The sequence below is a fragment of the Bos indicus x Bos taurus genome, chromosome 10 (assembly GCF_003369695.1).
Source record: "Bos indicus x Bos taurus breed Angus x Brahman F1 hybrid chromosome 10, Bos_hybrid_MaternalHap_v2.0, whole genome shotgun sequence".
NCBI classification, from domain to species: Eukaryota; Metazoa; Chordata; class Mammalia; order Artiodactyla; family Bovidae; genus Bos; species Bos indicus x Bos taurus.
In genome coordinates, this window is record NC_040085.1 from 81,777,096 (window position 1) to 81,798,684 (window position 21,589).

Genomic DNA, 21,589 nt, shown 5'->3' on the forward strand with positions numbered 1-21,589 from the left:
AATTCCACCAGGATACAGACTGTGCATTTCTGCCACTCTGAACTCCAGCACCCAATACAGAGCCTGGCTTCCTAGGAGATGTCCAATAACTATTTAAAATGAGTAAACTAGTGGGGATCAGTCTAACCCGCCAACTCCTCTTTGTCCCCCGAAGAGGTAGACAGACATAAAAACGTCTTTTATTCTTATTTTTGAAATTCAGTTTGGCCGGGCACATCATGGTACTGTAGGCTGGTTTCTTCGTAGTCTCAAGGCTGGGTGTCACAACTGTTGTTTCCCCTGCCAGACCTTGGTCATGTCATGAAGTTTCTTTACCAGCTAGAAATGGATTATCTGTTGAGATTTCATCCCTGCCTGATTCACTACAACAAGGCTCTGAGTGGGGCCAAGTGAAGGAGGTATAATTCTTAATCACCTCCAGCACCTGGCTGCTTCTTCCACCGAAACCCAGCCAACTGCTACCCAACTCAGACTTCTTCCCTGCCTCTGCCCAGAGTTTTGTTCTTTATAATAGCCCATCTCATGGGTAAACACCAGAATCAGTTGGAATACGCGACAGTCCCAACAATCCCCCTTTTAAAGATATGCTCTAGAAAAGAACTCCAGCTAGTGCCCCTCCTTGGAGGCTGAAGTCTTAAGGCAGACATAGGATCCCTTGGACACTTATAATTTCAGCCTTCCTGCTGGTCTGCCCAAAGTGCGCATGAGGGCATGGCAGAGCCTGCAGCCAGTGTTTCGGAACGATTAACTATGAACGCAACGGGCACCCCTTCTCATGTGGTCAGCCAAATCACAAGTGTATTCCCTTCACTCATTATATTGTAGCTGAGACAATTAAGTATTGTGACTGTAGCACAATTAAAACTTATGTAATTAAGGCAGGTGAGGATGAGAAGAAAAGGACTCTGCTTCCGAAAGCTCAGCCTTGAAGTTGAACAAAACAGCAATACACATTTTCACCACTAGATGGAAGGCTTCCTGGTTTATTCCCCCAGCTAGTCCAATCTGAAGTACAGAAATGATCCCCGAGCGGCCCTCCCACAAACCAGTCCTGCGAAATATCCCCATGCAGACTCATAGAAGGTTAAGGGTAGACAAAAATTTGGTGAGATATTTTTGGCCAAACCTTTACAGAAGAAGAAAGAGCCCAAGAGATCGGTAGACCTCAGGTTTACAAATTCTCCCAGGCCAACTTACTTTTGTATTATCCCACCCTGCCTCTTGACAGAAGTCATCCAAAAATCGACTTAAAAAGAGATAACAATATGGGTGTCCTCAGTTTCTGAAAAATGTGTAGAGCCATGTAATGATGTGTGCACTTTTTGTGGGTATGTAATACTGACAGATAGCATTTAAATACCAGAGACATTACTTTGCCAACAAAGGTCCGTCTAGTCAAGGCTATGGTTTTTCCAGTGGTCATGTGTGGATGTGAGAGTTGGACTGTGAAGAAAGCTGAGCCCTGAAGAATTGATGCTTTTGAACTGTTGTGTTGGAGAAGACTCTTGAGAGTCCCTTGGACTGCAAGGAGATCCAACCAGTCCATCCTAAAGGAGATCAGTCCTGGGTGTTCTTTGGAAGGACTGATGCTAAAGCTGAAACTCCAGTACTTTGGCCTCCTCATATGAAGAGTTGACTCATTGGAAAAGACCCTGATGCTGGGAGGGATTGGGGGCAGGAGGAGAAGGGGACAACAGAGGATGAGATGGCTGGATGGCATCACCAACTCGATGGACATGAGTTTGGGTAAACTCTGGGAGTTTGTGATGCACAGGGAGGCCTGGCCTGCTGCAATTCATGGGGTCACAAAGAGTCGGACGTGACTGAGCGACTGAACTGAATACTGACAGAGAGAGAGGGAGAGCTAAGAATTACTCTTCCACAGATGGAGCGGGATGTTTACCTAGATTGGTCTTGTTTATTTGTGAACTTGGCGAGCCCTTGGCTGCTGAGCACTTGGAGTCTGGGATCCTTTACACTCTCTGCTCCCAGAAGCCCTCTGCAGCAACGGACAAAAGGACAGCTGAGGCCTCCAAGTCAATTGGAGCAAACTAAAGTGACTGCAACCAGCTGGGTGACTTTAGCCATGGGGATTGCTCCTCAGAACCTCTATTTCAAAAAATGCAATATCGAACTACAGTATCAGCTAATCTCTGAGTGCAAATATATCAGAAAAATATCCAGCAGAGTGCTGCAATTATGGTAGTACAATGTTTTTCAAAGTATGGTCCAGGGACTCCTAAGGAGTCCCCTTCCCTTTTCCAATCCCATATCCGTGGGAAGGCAGTTTTCTTTGCATACTTCCATCAAAACAATATATCACAAGAGATTCAATGCATGAGCAGATATGAGAATGGATAAACTAAATATTAAAGAGATTTGAAAAAACAATGGCATTTTCATAAATTTCTTTACTTGAAAAAGTATTAGTTATAGTTCATAAAAATACGTAATTTATGTTAACATGCAATGGAGTTTTATTGTTTTTTAAATATATTGATAAGTATTTAGATTTTTCTGTTATACTTGATAATATGGGAAATATCAAATATATAAACAAAAGTTTTGGGGGGTTCTCAATTGCTTTTAAGAACATAAAAAGGTCCTGAGACCAAAAGTTTTGAGAACCACTATTATAGGAGCTTAATTAATCCTTTTATCAGCTCTGTTATTTATCTTTCATTCTTCAAAAGAAGAAAGTTATATATATATAACAATGTTAATTGCGGTATTATCAACATTAGGGAAAAAAAGACAAGCTGAAAGTCTAATATCAGGAGAAAGGTTTAATAATGATAAAATATGCTGCATTAACCCAATGGAATTATATCATATAGTATTACATAATAATACAATTATTGTATGACATAATGTTAAGAGTGTAAAGACACAAATTGGTTCTGCCATTAACTGTAAAAATGTGAGATTGAAATCTAATACATAAAATGAAAACACTAAACACCTATTATGTTTGGATACTGAGACTATGGGCACTATTTTTCTTTAATTAAACTACCAGATATTAGCAGTAAGTGTGCATTTTAAGGGAGAAGGCAATGGCACCCCACTCCAGTATTCTTGCCTGGAAAATCCCATGGATGGAGGAGCCTGATAGGCTGCAGTCCATGGAGTCGCTAAGAGTTGGACACGACTGAGCGACTTCACTTTCACTTTTTCACTTTCATGCACTGGAGAAGGAAATGGCAACCCACTCCAGTGTTCTTGCCTGGAGAATCCCAGGGGCAGGAGAGCCTGGTGGACTGACGTCTATGGGGTCACACAGAGTCGGACATGACTGAAGTGACTTAGCAGGAGCAGCAGCGCATTTTAAGACCTGGCTTTCCCAAGCCTCTCTCACACTAGGGCCAAAGAAGCCATTGCCTTTTTCTATTTAACAAGCCAACTGCAGTCCATGGGATTGCTAGGAGTCGGACACGATTGAGGGACTTCACTTTCACTTTTCACTTTCATGCACTGGAGAAGGAAATGGCAACCCACTCCAGTGTTCTTGCCTGGAGAATCCCAGGGACGGAGAGCCTGGTGGGCTGCCGTCTATGGGGTCGCACAGAGTCGGATACGACTGAAGCGACTTAGCAGCAGCAGCAGCAGGGCTGGATCCTATTAGGGCTTGCTAATGAGGCAAAAATCCATCTTTTTTTAAATAGGGGGTTGAAACTTATCTTTAAAAGGATCAGAAACATGCTTAGACCTTAAATTTTTCTGAATGGGCAACACATTCATATCTTTCTAGAATTTAAAAGAAATTAAAAATGTGCCCCAAATATTTTCCTTTTATTCCTGTCCCCAACCTCTCAGTTTCTACCTGCCTCCATCTCCTGCCCTACAAACACATAACCACTATTATCGCTTTTCTGTGCATCCCTGTGTGAGACCTGCTCAGAGCCCCAGAGTTGATACAAGATTATTTTATACTGAAGATATTTGAGATTCAACAGATGCAGAAAGAAGTCTTCTTGGAGCTTCCTTTATCTGACTAAAAGAAGAAATTTCTGAGAAATGAGGATCATCATAAATTTCCTCTTTGGGACAGGAGAGAGACCAAGAATAAACCTTCAAAAAGTCCCCTCTTGGGAGAGTTTCACAGTGATGAAGAAAATGGAAGGACCTACATGAACAAACACCATCACAAATGTTCTAATGGCCAGTTTGTTTTCCTAAAACCCATTTGTCTTTCCTAAAGAAACCTGCTTGTTCTTCCTGTATGTCTTTTTCCTCCTCTTCCATTTCCCCTACTAAGTGAGATGTGTAAGTAGATAAGGCCCAGATTCTAAGGACTACTCTTGTTATTGAGGGCTCTTGCATGGATGAATAAATAAGCTCTGCTTTTTCTCTTAAAAAAAATAAAATAAAATAATAACAAGCCAAAAGCTTCCTGATTTTGAAAAGCCAACTTCCTCCAGCAGACCCCAATAAAAGTCTCTGTCTCACAGGCCTCTGGGAACAATCTCTGACAAATGGCAACCCTGTACAAACACACAAACCCCCGGCAGTAGCAACATATAAGAGAACAAGTACTGAATGGGAAAGAGTCCGGCAGTCAGTGGGTCATCGAGCAACCCCCGATCTTTGTAAAGGAAACAAAACTGCCCCTGCCCCGCACCTACAGAGTCTCCAGAACACCTCCTCTCCTGTACCACTCCACCTCACAGTGTGAATTTGTTTTGTTTCATAGGCATATTTATAAACTCCCTTTTAAGGCAACTGCTTCTGAGATGTTGAAGCGAAAAACACGGCCAGAAGGAGGATGCATGCTTCAGGGAACCCTTACCTCCAGTCCATTAAACTGGGTGATGTTCATGTCTTTCCCGAGACCAGCTAGGGTGATTCCCCTTCTTAACTCCAAATGTGCTTATGTTCTATTTTAGACTCCCAGGATGGGCAGCACCGGATAATTAAGGAGGTGATCTTATTCAGGCTCTCACAAGAGGGAGGTCATTCATTAAGGCAGAAGGACATCGCAGAGAAAAGGCAGGGGGGCCTGGGGTTTTATAAAGGCGAGAGAGTGGGGAGGACAGTGGACAACAGGTCTCATCTGAAGGGTGGGATGGATCTCATCTGGAGCGGGGTGGGTCCTATCTGAAGGGTGGGATGGGAATAAACTGAATCTGTGAAGGCAGGGTTATCCTTGGCAATTTCTCTACTGTCTTAGCTCTCAAGCTTTCTGAAAGCACAGGGCTCAGATAAACTGCAACGTGATCAACAGATAACCAAAGATCTGGACTCCCTTGCAGCAGAGAGGGGAAGAAATAAGTGGTGAGAGTGAGGCCCCAGATGCCTCCAGGGGAGGCGGTGAGACAGAGAAGGAAGAAGGGAAAAGGGGAGAACCCAGACATTCTCCGGGTGGCTGGGATTTTGGTCCTCAAATTCAGATCACGTCTCCTCTGCCCTCCTCCTCCTCTCTCCCTCTTTCTTTTTTGGTTGGTGGATGAGAGAGAAGAATGTCAAAAGAAAACCAGGTCATTTCTTTTTTATTCTCCCAGACACACACACATGGAGAAAACTGGTCAGGAGCAAAAGATTCCAGCTAAATGCTTAGGGCTCCTTAAAGATATCTTTTGGAGAGAGAGAGAAAAAAAAAAAAAAAAAGAGTTCACATGGTTGAATAGCTACAGTCACGATGAAAAGTTATAATTTTCCTTGGCATTACTGTTATTCTTACCAGTAGACCTTTTCCTAACAACTGTGATAAAGGCAAGTCCTCCCCAGCTTCTTTGCCCTAAAGCACTTCGTGTCAACCAGTGTAGCCAGCTGTGTGAATTTTTCCATTCACAGGGTTTGAGGATGGAAGAGAGCTGTTTCCCTCATTAGTGGCTCTTTCCACCCCTGCAGGGACTGTTTGTGGAGGCTCTGTGCTGCTGGCTGTAGATAAAACAACCCAGGGAGGGGGGCTGCTTTGGAAACTGGGGGATGGATGGGATTTTTCCATCTGGAATCACAAGGCTCTCGGTGGCAGGGCCAGATGGAACCATGGTCTGTCTGTGGAGACAAAGCTCCTCTATAAACTGGTCATGCAAACAAGAATATGAGGGTTTTTGACAACACGATGGCCAAGAGAGAGGAAACTGAGATTGGTTAGGAAATGCCAAGAGCAGATGACTCCAACTTTGGCGAATTAAGGCCTGGATGTAATTCAGCAAGGAGCTTCCTTGGGCTGATGAAAGCAAGGATTGTAAAGCTCTGAATTCAAAGTGGGAACGTTAGAAAAACAACTCAGAGTCAGCCAGTCTCCATCCTCTGAACTTAAGTCATCTTTCAGCTGGGAGCGAACATGCTTCCTTAACGCACCAGAACAATGTTAGGACTTAGATTACTGTAAAGAATTTTACAAATGCTGAGTGTCCCTGTCAACACTGTTAATGAACATCCTCTAAGCAGCATTTAAGCCAAATTCCAAGGTCTAACTAGGGATTCGAAACAATGATATTTAACACAGGTTGCAAGTTTGCTTGAAGCTCCCAGCATCCAAGGGCACAGGAGATGAAAACCATCTGTCACAGCCTGTTCCCTAAGTCCTTCCTTCCAGGAGAGTTCTTTGTGTCACCGACTAATGCCAAAAGGAACACTTCTTGATCCTCAAACCCCATCTTCCAACCGAAGGTCTGTTAACAAGTTCTGTGCCCTAGAGCAGGTCACTTCCGCTCTCCAAACCTTAACTTTCTCTTCGATAAAAGTGCAGTCATTGAACAAGGGTCCATGTTTTCAAACTTTTTTTTTTAGAGCAGTGGAACCTTTTGCTCTTCCCCAGGGGAAACCTTATGATGGAGCCCAATTTGTAAATATTGTGTGGCACTTGGAGGAACTATAGTCAACACGTCACAGATCAGAACGATGGAAAGAAATAGCTCAGGTTTTTGTGCCTTGAGTCCCCAAGCAGACTATCCATTCCAGGGTATTCAACCACTTCTTGCAAGTATTAAGTGCTTTATAAATATTGTGTAGGAAAAAAAAAAAAAAAAAACGTGCTTCAGTGGAAAACTATGTATCGTTTAGAGCACAGTCTTCCAGGTGACCTGACTGTGATGCTATGGGGACTCTTTCATGGCCTCTGAGCTATTTTACAACTCTGTAAATTGGAGATAAGTGATAGCAATGCAAATAACTCTTGTTTATGGACATACAAATAAAATCTGCCCTATGGAAGTTCAATTGACTTCCCTCTCAATTCCCCAGAAGAAAAAAGCCAATTTCCATCTATTTGTAAACATACTTCAACATTCCTTTACTCCATACATGTTTGCGTTTGACTTCTCATTTGAACAAGTTGTGACATTTCACCAGCTCTCATTAATAATGAGCTAAAGACATATATTCATATATTCATTTATATTTATTATTAGTAACATATATTCATTTATATTGGTATTGGTTTTTAGCTTGGTTTGAAAATTACCATAGTGACAGCTCTGAGAAATCGCTCCAAATAAAACTTAACCCGCAACTCTCACGTTGTGCATCTTTTTCAGTCGGCACAAATATTAAATCACAGTTCTTAGCAATCCTGATCAAACATGGGCCCTCTACATTGAAAGAGTCACCTAAAGCCAGTCTTCAAAGTCTCAGTAAATCCCCCAGCTTGGTCCTCCTGCTCTGGGTGTGGTTCTCCACATCACTGTAAGCAACAAACTTACAATGTTGCCCTCTCAACAGCTTGTTTTGGTGATTTCCAGGAGATGGCATTTGAGAGAAGGGAAAAATATTTGGAGGCAATTGTGTGCATGAGCCTGAATTACTCAGGAAACTTTCTGCCCTGGTCAAGCTCAGGGGAATGATGGCATTTTTTTTTTCCTGTGTGGACACCAAATCTAGAGTTTAGGGGGTTGGAAGGAATCCAGGAGATGATCTAATCGCATCCTTCCTTTATGGATGAGGTCACTGGGACACACAGGAACAGGTCAGCCAGGGGCTGGGATGTGCATTCCAAGCTGCAGCTCTAGGCCAGGCGCCCAGCTTCCATTCGTTCTCTCACTCATTCGTTTTTCAACAACCACCTCCTGCAGGCCGGGATCTGTCATGTGTGACGAGTGCTCAGAAGCGGGGTCACATTTTTGAGATATTTATTCCCTTCGCCCGCCTCCTCTTTTAGGCAAATCCTGAATTCTTTGTTCTTTTCTTTTCAAGAAAGGAGTGACAGGGGAAGAAGCTAAGACCTGCCTGTGAGCACTTCCACTTCCAACCCCCGAAGTCTAAACACTTGGGAAGAACAGAGAAGACTATAGGCAATGACTGAAAAGTCCAGGAAAGGCTCTGCCTGGGTTGGTGTAGGAGGAGAAAGCAAGGGGGTGTCTGCACCCTGGTCTGGGGCACAGCCCCCCAGGATGCCCACAGCAGAGCCCAGGGAGGGAGTGCCTGTGTAGACAGGGCCCCGGGGGGCTCCGAGTTTCTGGGAGGCAAAGCAGCAGAGAATCCCCCTCCTCCCCAGGGCCATGTGGATGAGACTGACAGGCAGCTCTGGAGTGACCTGGGGGGCCAATAACGAGGACCAGATGCCCCACACTATTAGGGTCTTGCCTCCATTAAGACTCTGAGATTTAAAAAAAAATGGGGGTAGGGAAGTTGGTGCTGCAGAAGGACAGACACTCAGAGCCAAGGAGTTCCAGGATTTCACCCCAAATCGAGGACACGAGGACCGTGTCTCTTTGCTCTCGGCCTCAACTAATCAAACTCCTGATCAGCACTAGGGGTAGTGGCCACTGCAGAAATAGAGGCCACCCACCCTCCAATACACTCTGGTCATAGGAAAAAGAAAAAGATGCTTCCCGCCTGGAGGTGGTTAAGGAACTCCTCGACAAAGAGCAATCCTGGAGAAATGATGCTGGGGTGGTGGACGCTGTTGATCCTTTTATCATGTCAGTGTCTGCTGGGTGTCACCACATCCCGCTACAGCAGCATCACTGACTCAACGGACATGAATCTGAGCAAACTCCAGGAGAGAGTGAAGGACAGGGGAGCCTGTCATGCTGCAGTCCATGGGGTCGCGAAGAGTCGGACAAGACTTAGCGATTAAACAACAACAACCACATCCAGGAACTTGAAGCAGAGGGGATGGGGGGAGGTCTGCCCCCACCCCCCACCCCCCACCCCCCAGGGCAGGGAAGCACACACCAGCCTCAGTTCCGCCTTCCCAGGCAGGAGCGGATGCGACCCCTGTGTGACCCCACAGGTGCACGCTCCCCTCTTCCTTGCCAGCCTCCCAGTCAGATCCCAGATTCCAGTCCTTCCCAAAGCCCAAGAGGACCAAACTTTCAAAAGGAGGAAGGAAGGGGAGGGGAAGAAAGGATCAAAAGAGAATGGAGGGTTTGGGAGAGGAGGGACGCAGGGACTGGAGAGGAAGGAGAAATCAGACAGGAAGAAATGAAACAAGGGGCTAATTGTGAAATTGTGGCATCTGAGGCCTTGCGTCCTTTGAGGGGATCACAGGGCTCTCCGGAGGGCTGTTTCTGGGGTCTCTCATGCATGTAGTCACTCAAATTTAGATTCACAAAGACCTCCAAATGAAATACTGAGAAGCACAGACCTGCATTTTAAGGAGATGATGCTCAACCTTCAACCTGAAGCTTGCCTTCATCCTGATCACCCCAGATGCAGTGCGCCAAGAGTCAATATTGTTCACCAATTCAATGATCACCCCAGCCAGTTCCACTGCGGTGTTTCCTTTGTATTTAATGGACTAATCTGTTGAAGGCAAACATTTAAAATAAATCAAATTTTATAATGTTGTTAGGGTTCTGCTCTTTGTATTTTAATTCACAGGGAGCCTTTAAAACTGGAAGCGATCCAAGTCTTTCTCAATCCCTGAGAATCCGTGGTGCCACCTTCCACAGCCCCAGGCCATTATGGGGCCTGAGTTTCTCTTGGAGGATCCCCACAAGAACAAGTAAAAAGCCCCATCAAATGCTCAGGTGGGAAGAAGTCAGGGTAGCATAACTATTATAGAAAAAAATAATTCTGACACTTATTGAAATGAGAAGGAAGGTTTTATTTAGGACCATCATAGTAGGTGTCAAGACTATTGCAGTAGGGTAGAGAGATCAGGCCCAACTCCCAACACAAGAACAAGTGAGGATTTATAGCCAAGGAGCCAGGAGAGGGACGGGATATCAGTGGATGGGAAATCATTAAGAGGAGACATCATGAGTGGGGCATTCTTGCTAAATCAACAGGATTCTTGCTCAAGACAGCCAGAGTGATCAACTATCAAGGGTGGGGGAATCTCCCTAAACCTACTCAGCAGGATTCTTGCTACTGCAACTGGGCTGATGCAAGCCCAGCAAGGACAGGCTGAGGTTAGGGCATAGTCATGAAGTGGGCTCAGAGGAGCCTGACTCAAGAGTCTTTGTCAGTCCCAGGCAGTCCCAAGAACTCTGTCCCAGAGGGTGCCACAGCTACTGTGACACCACACGAATTAGTTCTTCACAGGAGACTAAGAGGAAAGGAGAAAGGAGATGATCTAGATACCAGCTCAGGGCAGATGTGAGCCCTGGCACTGGGCTCTGTTTGTTGGTGACCCACCCAACAGCCTTTTCCTGACTTCCTCCTCTCACAGGAGGAGCTGAAAACACCAAAGACTCACCTCTCCAGTCTCCTTGGCAGCTGGAAGAAACCTTGTAACCAGTTCTGGGCCAAAAGGGAGAAGGGGAATTCTCCATGAGCGGCTTTTGGGAAATATTTTCCTCTCTGGATGAGAGTGTGGGAAGATAGCACGCCTGGTGACGAGGCAGGCATCCTCCATAGTCAGATGCAAGCCCAACGACATAGCGTCCTTGGGGTGTGCTGAAATGGAGGGGGAAAGAAGCCCAGGTCCCTGGTGACACTACCCACCTGCTACAGCAACCCCTAGCTGTCTACACCCAGACTTCTTAATTATGTGAGCTAACTAAGCAGCTTTTTGATGTAAACTACTCTTATGCTGGTTTCCATAACTTGCAGCCAAAATCACTGCCAGTCCCCAGGGCTGTGCTAGGATTTGTAAAGGACACCTAGGCATACAAGCCTTCTATTCTAGAAGTTATGGTCAAGGTGGGGAAACTAGACATATGTCCATGTGTTCAATGTCTTTTAACAATTTAGGATATAATCAGGGTTTAAACTGTAGTCACAATAATTCCACTCCCAGCGATCTTTCCCCTAAAAGTATATGCAAAGATATCCACTAAACTTTAACATATAATAAAGAAAATATGGCCATACCCTAAATGTTCAACAATAGGGGTTGAAATTACAGCCCATACATAATATCATTAAAGATGATGACGTTGATCTATACTTAATGACATGAAATCTCTAGATAATAATTGGGTGAAAAAAACCAAGTTATTAACTGTGCACTAGTAAATCCACTCTTGTGCAGAAAAATATCTCTGAGTCCAGGTTAAATGTGAAGCTGTGAACCATGCTTGTTGTTATATGGTACAATTATGATTGATTTTATTTTCTTTACACCTTTCTGTACCTTTTGCATTTGTTTCAAGAAACACATAATTATTTTATAATAACACCATTAAGAATTTTTAGAAATGCAACTGATTATATATATATATATATAATAGCAAGATTATTGTGAAGGAAGTGGAAGTGAAGGGAAGTGAAAGTTGCTCAGTAGTGTTCAACTCTTTGTGACCCTATGGATGATACAGTCCATGGAATTCTCTAGGCCAGAATACTGGAGTGGGTAGCCTTTCCCTTCTCCAGTAAGTCTATTAGTAATAGTAATATTACTACTAGTAATAGTAATATAATAAATATATATTAAGTCTATATATGGTAATAGAACTCAGTGGAGAGCTTTACAAAATCTGTCAATGAGACTTCCCTGGTGGTCCAGTGGTTAAGATGCCACGCTTCCATTGCAGGGGGCACAGGTTCAATCCCTAGTCAGAGAACTAAGATGCCACATGCTGTGCAGTGTGGCCAATATAAACTACCAACAATTTGCAGAACAATATGGTATATGAGGAGGGTGGTGGAGAACACCAAAGATGATCCACAGTCACAGACACAGTTCATGGCTTTAAGAACCAGGTACCTACTTGGGGGCACTCTGGATCCGATCTTGGGTACTCTCACTCACGTGCAGTTAAGCCAATCTACTGACACCAGGTAGTGGTAAAGAAAAGTAGAGTATCTACTGTCGTCATTGTTGTTCAGTCGCTAAGTCGTGTCCAACTCTTTTGCAACCCCATGGATTGTAGCCCACCAGGCTTCTCTGTCCATGGGGTTTCCCAGGCAAGAATACTGGAGTGGGTTGCCATTTGCTTCTCCAGGGAATCTTCTCCACCCAGGGATTGAATCTGTGTTTCCCATTTTGCAGCTGGTTTCTTTATCACTGAGCCACCTGGGAAGTCCAGAGCATTTATTATGTTTGTTATGTTTAGTTGTTCACTCGTGTCCGACTCTTTGCGGCCCCATAGACTGTAGACTGCCAGGCTCCTCTATCCACGGGATTCTCTAGGCAAGAATACTGGAGTGGGTTGCCATGCCCTCCCCCAGGGGATCTTCCCAACCCAGGGATCAAACCCAGGTCTCCCGCATTGCAGGCTGATTCTTTACCATCTGAGCCACCAGGGAAGCCCTAAGTAAACTAGTGTTCAAGAGTATTTATTGCAGGGCTCCAAATAAGAAGGAGCAGGTCATGCTCAAAGGACCTTAACTTCCCAATGACTTTCAGGGGAAGTATTTTAAAGGCAATGTGAGGGAGGGGTCGCAGGCTCGCAATCAGCTCATGAACAGTTCTCGGCTTGGTTGGCATGGAAGTGGTTTCAAGTATCATCAACCTTTTGGTTTCAACTGGCCTAGGGTCCATGTGATTGTGGTCACCAGTTTTCACGTGGTAGGGAATCTGCTTACTGTAAAAACAACTTAGGAATGTATGTCAAGCCTTTATCTTCCAGGGAACTGGGTATTCGGTGATTCTGCTGTGTGACAGATTTATAGTCTAAAGTGTTACCAGTTTCCCAGCCCAAGAGTTATTCTTTGTTTCTACATCTTCACATTTCCTAGTCATTAACTCTTGAACCAACCTTTTGAGACTCATGGGAGGCCTGGGAGACTGATGCCTTTTAATTTACAAAACAGGGACAAGGGATTATATTTGGTTTCATAGACAGGTTCTGAAGTGGTTCTGTCCAGTTCTATGAACTATAGAGTATTCGTTACATATCTTACCCTCCCCAGTGGTAGGGTGTATATCAAAGGAAAACACTAGATTGTAAGTATTTGGAATTATGGGAAATAACCCTAAATAAAACTCTTTGTAATTCAGGCATTGTGAATAACATCTAGGAAATGCTTTTGGATTCTGTAAGTTTTGCCTAGGAATTGTTTGAAAAGTCTGATTTAACACTCTGTAATATAGAAACCTAATTCTCACCAAAACCCTTTGTATTTCTTAGAGGCACAAATACATCAAAGGAGATTTCAATTTCTAACATACTTTCAAATCATAAATAGTGCTATCAGTTTGAACTCTGTGATATCCTGGTGGGCTTATCACTCACTTGGTGTGACTCTGATGCTGCCAGTGGCAGAGCGTAATTCTTGAGCTTGACCCTCTTTCCCTGATTCCCAGGATATTCTAGCAAAATAGCATTCCATCACTCCTTAGACTAGAACAGCATTAAAGTAACTGTGATTGCATTTAGCATTTGAATACAGGAAAAGATGATGAAGGTGGCAGAATGTGTCATCTCAAAACATGCCACTTTGGGGACTTCCTTGGCGGTCCAGTGGTTCAGGCTCTGCACTTCCACTGCACGGGGGATGGGGTTCATCCCTGGTAAAATCATGGCATCTGGTCCCATCACTTCATGGGAAATAGATGGGGAAACAGTGGAAACAGTGTCAGACTTTATTTTGGGGGGCTCCAAAATCACTGCAGATGGTGATTGCAGCCATGAAATTAAAAGACGCTTACTCCTTGGAAGGAAAGTTATGACCAACCTAGATAGCATATTCAAAAGCAGAGACATTACTTTGCCAACAAAGGTCCGTCTAGTCAAGGCTATGGTTTTTCCAGTGGTCATGTATGGATGTGAGAGTTGGACTGTGAAGAAAGCTGAGCGCCGGAGAATTGATGCTTTTGAACTGTGGTGTTGGAGAAGACTCTTGAGAGTCCCTTGGACTGCAAGGAGATCCAGCAAGTCCATCCTAAAGGAAATCAGTCCTGAATATTCATTGGAAGGACCGATGCTAAAGCTGAAACTCCAATACTTTGGCCACCTGATGCGAAGAGTTGACTCATTGGAAAAGACTCTGATGCTGGGAGGGATTGGGGGCAGGAGGAGAAGGGGACGACAGAGGATGAGATGGCTGGATGGCATCACCAGCTGGATGGCATCACCAACTTGATGGACATGAGTTTGAGCGAACTCCAGGAGTTGGTGATGGACAGGGAGGCCTGGCGTGCTGCGATTCATGGGGTCACAAAGAGTCAGACACGACTGAGCTACTGAACTGAACTGAAGGGAACTAAGGTCCCATGGGCCAAGTGGCATGGCCAAAAAAAAATTTTTTTGAAATGACACGTTGGCATAAGGGCTATTTTTAGCTAAAGAATAGCAGATGCAAGAATGTCATTCTGACCTTTCCTTTCCCCCCTGAAGGCAGGAATTAATACTCCCGTGTGAAAGACCCCTCCTGTAACAGAGAAGAGTGACCTTGCCTCCACACCGGATGTACCCCTTTAGCTCTCACCTGTGTGCTCTGTTGTCTGTGCTGAGTCATGCTGGCTCTACACCTTTTGCAAAAGAATGTTGTCTGTAGCCTGAAATACACAGGATGGCCCATTCTCAAGGCTCTGACCTTTAAAGGTATAACACTTTTCCATTCACATAGAGATTTAAAAAAAAAAAATGTTGCAGAACAGAGAATAACATTTGTCTCATTGGAGGTTTATAGGAACTTTGTGACCAGACCTACATGGACATTGCAAGAACAAAGGATTCCGGAACCAAAAGTTTGCAACAATCAGCCACCCCCGCCCTCCCCTCCACTTTCTTCTTATAAAAGAAGCCTGAATTCTAACTCAGGTAAGACAAGTTCTTTGGGACCCTAGTCCTCCATCTTCTCAGTCTTGCTGGCTTTCCAAATAAAGTCACTACTCCTTGCCCCAACAGCTCGTCTCTTGATTTATTGGCCTGTTGTGCTGCAAGCCATATGACTTGACTCAGTTAACGCTCCTGATAACAGGAGGAAAGAACCACCAGAGATGGGGAGTCAAGGCAGAGAGAAATCTGTACAAAAACAGACCTTGTTAAGATTACTCTCATCTCCCTTTAGTCTCACTAGTGCTGCAATTCATGGGATCGCAAAGAGTCGGACACGACTGAGTGACTGAACTTTAGCAACTTTTCCACAATTGCTATTCTTTGTTCAACCTAGCGTATGAGCACTGTGGCCTATTGGTTTCTTGGGGGGTCGTCTTTGTCCTCTGGAAAATCTGTATACTTTTCTCCTATCAATCTGTCTTCGGTCAGTTCAGTTCAGTTGCTCAGTCATGTCCAACTCTTTGTGACCGCATGGACTGCAGCACACCAGGCCTCCCTGTCCATCACCAACTCCCAGAGTTTACCCAAACTCATGTCCATTGAGTCGGTGATGCCATCCAACCATCTCATCCTCTGTCATCCCCTTCTCCTTCCGCCTTCAATCTTTCCCACCATCAGGGTCTTTTCCAGTGAATCAGTTCTTCGCATCAGGTGGCCAAAGGATTGGAGCTTCAGCTTTAGCATCAGTCCTTCCAATGAATATTCAGGACTGATTTCCTTTAGGATGGACTGGCTGGATCTCCTTGCAGTCCAAGGGACTCTCAAGAGTCTTCTTCAACACCACAGTTCAAAAGCATCACTTCTTCGGCACTCAGCTTTCTTTATAGTCCAACTCTCACATCCATACATGACTACTGAAAAAACCATGGCTTTGACTAGATGGACCTTTGTCGGCAAAGTAATGTCTCTGCTTTTTAATATGCTGTCTATGTTGGTCATAGCTTTTCTTTCAAGGAGCAAACGTCTTTTAATTTCATGGCTGCAGTCACCATCTGCAGTGATTTTGGAGCCCAAAAAAATAAAATCTCTCACTGTTTCCATTGTTTCCCCATCTATCTGACATGAAGTGATGGGACTGGATGCCATGATCTTAGTTTTCTGAATGTTGAGCTTTAAGCCAGCTTTTTCACTCTCCTATTTCACTTTCATCGAGAGGCTCTTTAGTTCTTCTTCACTTTCTGCCATAAGGGTGGTGTCACTTGCATATCTGAGGTTACTGATATTTCTCCTGCAATCTTGATTCCAGCTTGTGCTTCTGTCTTATGTCAGTTTAATTCTCGGGGCCAGCAGAGACCCTAAAAGGGTAGAGATAAAGTTATGCCTCCCCTACAATATCTACACTTATTTGCCAAACCGAGCCACCCAGGATTTGGATAATATTGGTCCATCCCACGTTCCTGGGGTCACCTGCAGCTCTGAGGAACGCCCGCTGCATTACTTGACTGTAGGAATCACCTGGCGGTCCTGATGGTATGCCATTGCCCTGCGTACTATCAATTCTGGCATTGGACTTGCTGGGACTCAGAGCAGTCTGCCTCAAGCTATGACGCAGTGATTATTTTGAATTAAAGTTACCTAGGAAACAGCCAGTGGGGGGAAAAATAATATAAAAAGAAACACTACAACACCCTCTCTTTCCCCCCTGAAAGGAGGAAATAAATCTCCCATGGGAAAGTATCCTCCCTATGCCAGGAGCATAGAAAGTTTCCTTATCACCAGAGTTAAGGAATTCGAGGCTAAGAAAACAGTATAAACAATTTTTGTCACTTCTTCATTGGTCTACTATCCCAAGCACAAGGCCCCTTGTTTAATCTTCACAAAAAAATTATTTCCTTGTCGAAAAATGATATAAACACAGTCTGCTTTAGTCATTCCAGGGGCCCTATTTCTATGAAACCTCCATGCATACAAATTAAATTGCTTTTTTTTCCTTTCTCCTGCTCATCTGCTTTGTGTCAATTTAATTATTTGACCAGCCCAAAGAACTCATGAAGAGTAGGGGGGGAAATATCCCCTTCCCCATGGGCTCAAACTACTTTTCCAATTTGCAGTGTGTATGTGTATAAGCATGAGTGTGTGTTGAAGGCTCCGCTAAAAATCAGTGCATGACCCTCTTGCCTCTTTCCTCCCACTCCCCAGATACAGGAAGTGGTTTGTCTCTCTTTGGTTGTTTAGGCACTTACTGGCCAGCCCCTTCAGCATCTCAACTTCTGTATTCATTCAAATATTTACTGAAGGCCTTCTATGGGCCAGGCACTGGGCTAGGTGCTGGGGGATGGGCAGTCATGGGCCGTAACTTCAGAGAACTTACAGCCTCATGTCAAAGACAAACCTTATTCAAAGAATCACACAATCAAATATAGTGCCTCTAAGTGCTTTTTTTGAAAAGATATTTTTATGTGGACCATTTTTTAAAGTTGTTATTGAATCTGTTACAATATTGCTTCTGTTTCATATTTTGCTTTTTTGGCCTCCAGGCAAGTGGGATCTTAGTTCCCCAACAAGGGACTGAACCCACACCCCCTGCATTGGACGGCGAAGTCTTAACTCCTGGACCACCTGGGAAGGCCCCCTCCAGGTGCTCTTTCTTCTTACTCTGAAATAGATTTAGATTCACATAGAAATACTAAAGACTTCCTGTGTACCCTTTGCTCAGCTTGCTTCAATAATAGTACCCTATGTAGTCACAGTACAATCAAAACCAGGAAATTAATATGGATACAATACTAAAGCTATGGCCCTTATTAGATTTCTCTAGATGACACCACCCTTATGGCAGAAAGTGAAGAGGAACTAAAAAGCCTCTTGATGAAAGTGAAAGAAGAGAGTGAAAAAGTTGGCTTAAAGCTCAACATTCAGAAAACAAAGATCATGGCATCCGGTCCCATCACTTCATGGCAAATAGATGGGGAAACAGTGGAAACAGTGTCAGACTTTATTTTTCTGGGCTCCAAAATCACTGCAGATGGTGACTGCAGCCATGAAATTAAAAGACGCTTACTCCTTGGAAGGAAAGTTATGACCAACCTAGATAGCATATTCAAAAGCAGAGACATTACTTTGCCAATAAAGGTTCGTCTAGTCAAGGCTATGGTTTTTCCAGTGGTCATGTATGGATGTGAAAGTTGGACTGTGAAGAAAGCTGAGCACCGAAGAATTGATGCTTTTGAACTGTGGTGTTGGAGAAGACTCTTGAGAGTCCCTTGGATTGCAAGGAGATCCAACCAGTCCATCCTAAAGGAGATCAGTCCTGGGTATTCATTGGAAGGACTGATGCTGAAGCTGAAACTCCAATACTTTGGCCACCTGATGCGAAGAGCTGACTCATTGGAAAAGACTCTGATGCTGGGAGGGATTGGGGGCAGGAGGAGGAGGGGATGACAGAGGATGAGATGGCCGGATGGCATCACTGACTCGATAGACATGAGTCTGAGTGAACTCCAGGAGTTGGTGATGGACAGGGAGGCCTGGCGTGCTGTGATTCATGGGGTCGCAAAGAGTCAGACACGACTGAGCGACTAAACTGACTGAACTGACTGAAGGGCTTTTTATTACATTAATTCTTTAGTAATTACACCGATCTTGGCAAGTGCATACTATCATCACCCCCTTTTATAGATGCAAAAACTGAGATCCAGAACAATTACATCACTTGCCCAAGATTCCAGCTTGGAAGCGGCACAGTGAGGACTGAAAACCCCCCAGCCAGGCTGTAAGGGGTCTGCTCCCCACTGCTGAACCACACCACCTCTCAACACTCTCAACATTAGCCGAGCAGATTTCCTTGTTCAAGCCCAAGAATCTTACTACAACAGCACTACAATAAATGGCTGGGGAGCTATTAGAAGAAGCTGTAACTCTTGGATGCCACCTTTAAAGTCAAAACATTTGCTTCTAAAATCAAAGTCTGTTTCAATGGCAAAGGCTTCCCATAGGAAATTACTGTTTCAGTCACCACAGATGAAACAATGCTCTTGAGCTAACAAAGGCTGAGCTCTCAAACATTTCCCTCTGGTTGAAAACAACTTCAGTTGAAACATTTTGACTCTCAAAAGGAAGTTTCTTTGTAAGACACTCCAAGAAATGCAGGTGCAGTTATGGCACACTCCAAACAAAGCCTTCACAAAATCCAACTTCCTCTCAAAATCATACAGTTTCCCACCGTCTCACTCCCACATAACTCAATGCCAAGGGAACTCTGCAAGAATACAGGTCTGCTTTGCATAGGAGAACATCAATCCCAAAATGGGGGTGAGGGGGGGATCAAAAAATGTGAACAAGAAAAAACACCTTTTTTTGCTCAAGTATGCATCTGTGGGATTTGTTCTTACTATCAAAATGCAGAAGTTACTTAAATGACATCAGAGTTCCCACTTCTCCAGTGCTGAGATGAGCACTTCTGAGCCTGTCCCAAAGGCAATTGCATGATTATAACAAGGAGTCTCTTTTTTTAAGGTATCGCTGTTAACATCAACATTTCATGATTCCATCTACAGCAGATTCTAGCTTGGGTTTGCTCTCCACTGTATTTGTCTTTCCTCTGACTTCAAGCCAGAAGTCAGGCCCTTTGAAATTGCTTACCTTCTGGATTTTGCAGCACAGAAAGCAAGAGAGCTGTAAATCAATGCCTCCTTTGCTTTTTGGGGGGTGGAAAGGTTGAAGAAGAGAGAGATAAGAACTAAGAAAATGTAGTGAAGAGGTATGTCCTCATAGTAGGAGTACCAAGAGAGAATCTTCCAGTTTGCAGTGTAGAGCCTTGCATCTCTTTCCAGCAAGACCTGAAGGGATGGACGGCTAACTGGTATACCTAGGGGTGCTGAGCCCCAGACACCAAAGCTTCAAGTCTCCTCAAGAGTCCTTTGCCCCAAATGTGGCATAGACACAGCGAGGATCTAAAGGAACATACAAGACAGACACCGGGGTCTCAGAGTAGCCAGTGGGACACAGGACAAGCAGAGTATTTCAGATGAGGTTTTGGAGCTTAAGGTTTCAAGATCTAACTGGAAAAGACAGGTGCTGTGGGGGAGACTCAATAATCACTGAAATTTAACTTCTCAGCAGTTCAACACATGGGATAAACCCAAGTTGACTTAATACAAAGAATTTAATGTTCTTGACTATCTGAGTTTGTGAACTGACATTCACACCAAGTATACATTCATCCACTGGTTCATTTGACTAATAGTTGCTGAGTTACCATCGCACACTGAGAGGGGACCTCAGGACACAGGGGTTCCCCAGGCTCCCATGATCACACACTCACACATGTCCATCCTAAAGCAAGGAGAGGCTGCTGCAGCATCACCACAGGGAAGACAAAGCCCTGGGGTGTCTTACAGCAGTTGTCAAAGAAGATCCAAGTTGCACTCGGATTTATCCATTGTTAATATATATATAGTGTATGAAGTTCAAAATGATACATGTAGGAATTCGCTCCAAGGAAATAATCATGGATAGATTCAATGATGTTGCTGTGAGAATGATTATCTTACTGTCATTTATGATAGCAAAAGCCTGGGAACAACAAAAATAGGTTCCACTCATTGGAATACTATGCAGGCATGAAGAAGGATGTTCAAAGTGTTATTTCTATAATTAAATACTTATTTGAATTTAAGAAAAACAATTTAGAAGAGCACTTGATAATGTGGAAAGGCATGTTAAACAACAATACATTGTTGTTAAATATATATATATAAATCTGAGTAAATGTATTTTTTAAAATTTTTGTAAAATCAATATAAATATACATCTGTGTAAACATGTGTTGCATAAACAGGATACGGGTGCACTGGGAGCTAACAACAAAATATTAAAAGTGATTATTTCTACCAGCATCACCTCATGACATTTGCGGGCCTTAGGAAATCTTGCTTTCATGGATGTCTTCCTTCACCAAAAAAATGTTGAAAATTATATGTATTTGTTAATGATTATGTTACTTTATTTAGCTATTTACTTACTTTTGGCTGTGCTGGCTCTTTTTTGCTACAGATGGGCTTTGTCTAGTTGCAGCGAGCGAGGGCTGCTCTCTAGTTGCAGTGCGTGGGCTTCTCATTGAGGCGGCTTCTCTTGTTGTGGAGCACAAGGTCTCGAGAGAAAAGGCTTCAGTAGCGACTCATGGGCGCTAGAGTGCGGGCTTCAGGAGTTGTGGGCACCGGCTTGGTTGCCCCAATGTCTCTGTTGCATGTTCCTTTAGATCTCCACTGTGTCTATGCCACATCTGGGGCAAAGGACTCTTGAGCAGACTTGAAGCTTTGGTGTCTCAGACTCAGCATGTGGGATCCCCCCAGACTGGGGATGGAACCTGTGTCCCTTGCATTCGCAGGCGGATTCTTAACCACTGGACTACCAGGGAAGCCCTGAAAATTATATTTTTGATGGCACCAGTATAAAGATGAATAGAATCCATGCTAGATTCATTGTTATATGTTCATTTTTTTCTTCTTATTTTAAGAGAAATTGAAATGAAAACATTTTCAGGCCCTAGGCTGTATGCTTCCCAGAACTATTCGATATGGAATTAC

The 21,589-nt window shown here is 43.9% G+C and overlaps 1 long non-coding RNA gene across 2 annotated transcripts in view; it reads right to left on the reverse strand.

The window, feature by feature from the left end:
* Window positions 1-8,976: 8,976 nt before the first annotated feature.
* LOC113899149 overlaps window positions 8,977-21,589 on the reverse strand; it is a 29,266-nt gene continuing 16,653 nt past the window's right edge. The window contains exon 3 of one of the 2 annotated variants that reach the window (XR_003512849.1): window positions 8,977-9,693. This is a non-coding gene — a long non-coding RNA (uncharacterized LOC113899149). Of the gene's footprint in view, window positions 9,694-16,248; window positions 16,358-21,589 lie in introns of those variants that run through there. The other variant, XR_003512848.1, reaches the window with a different exon arrangement.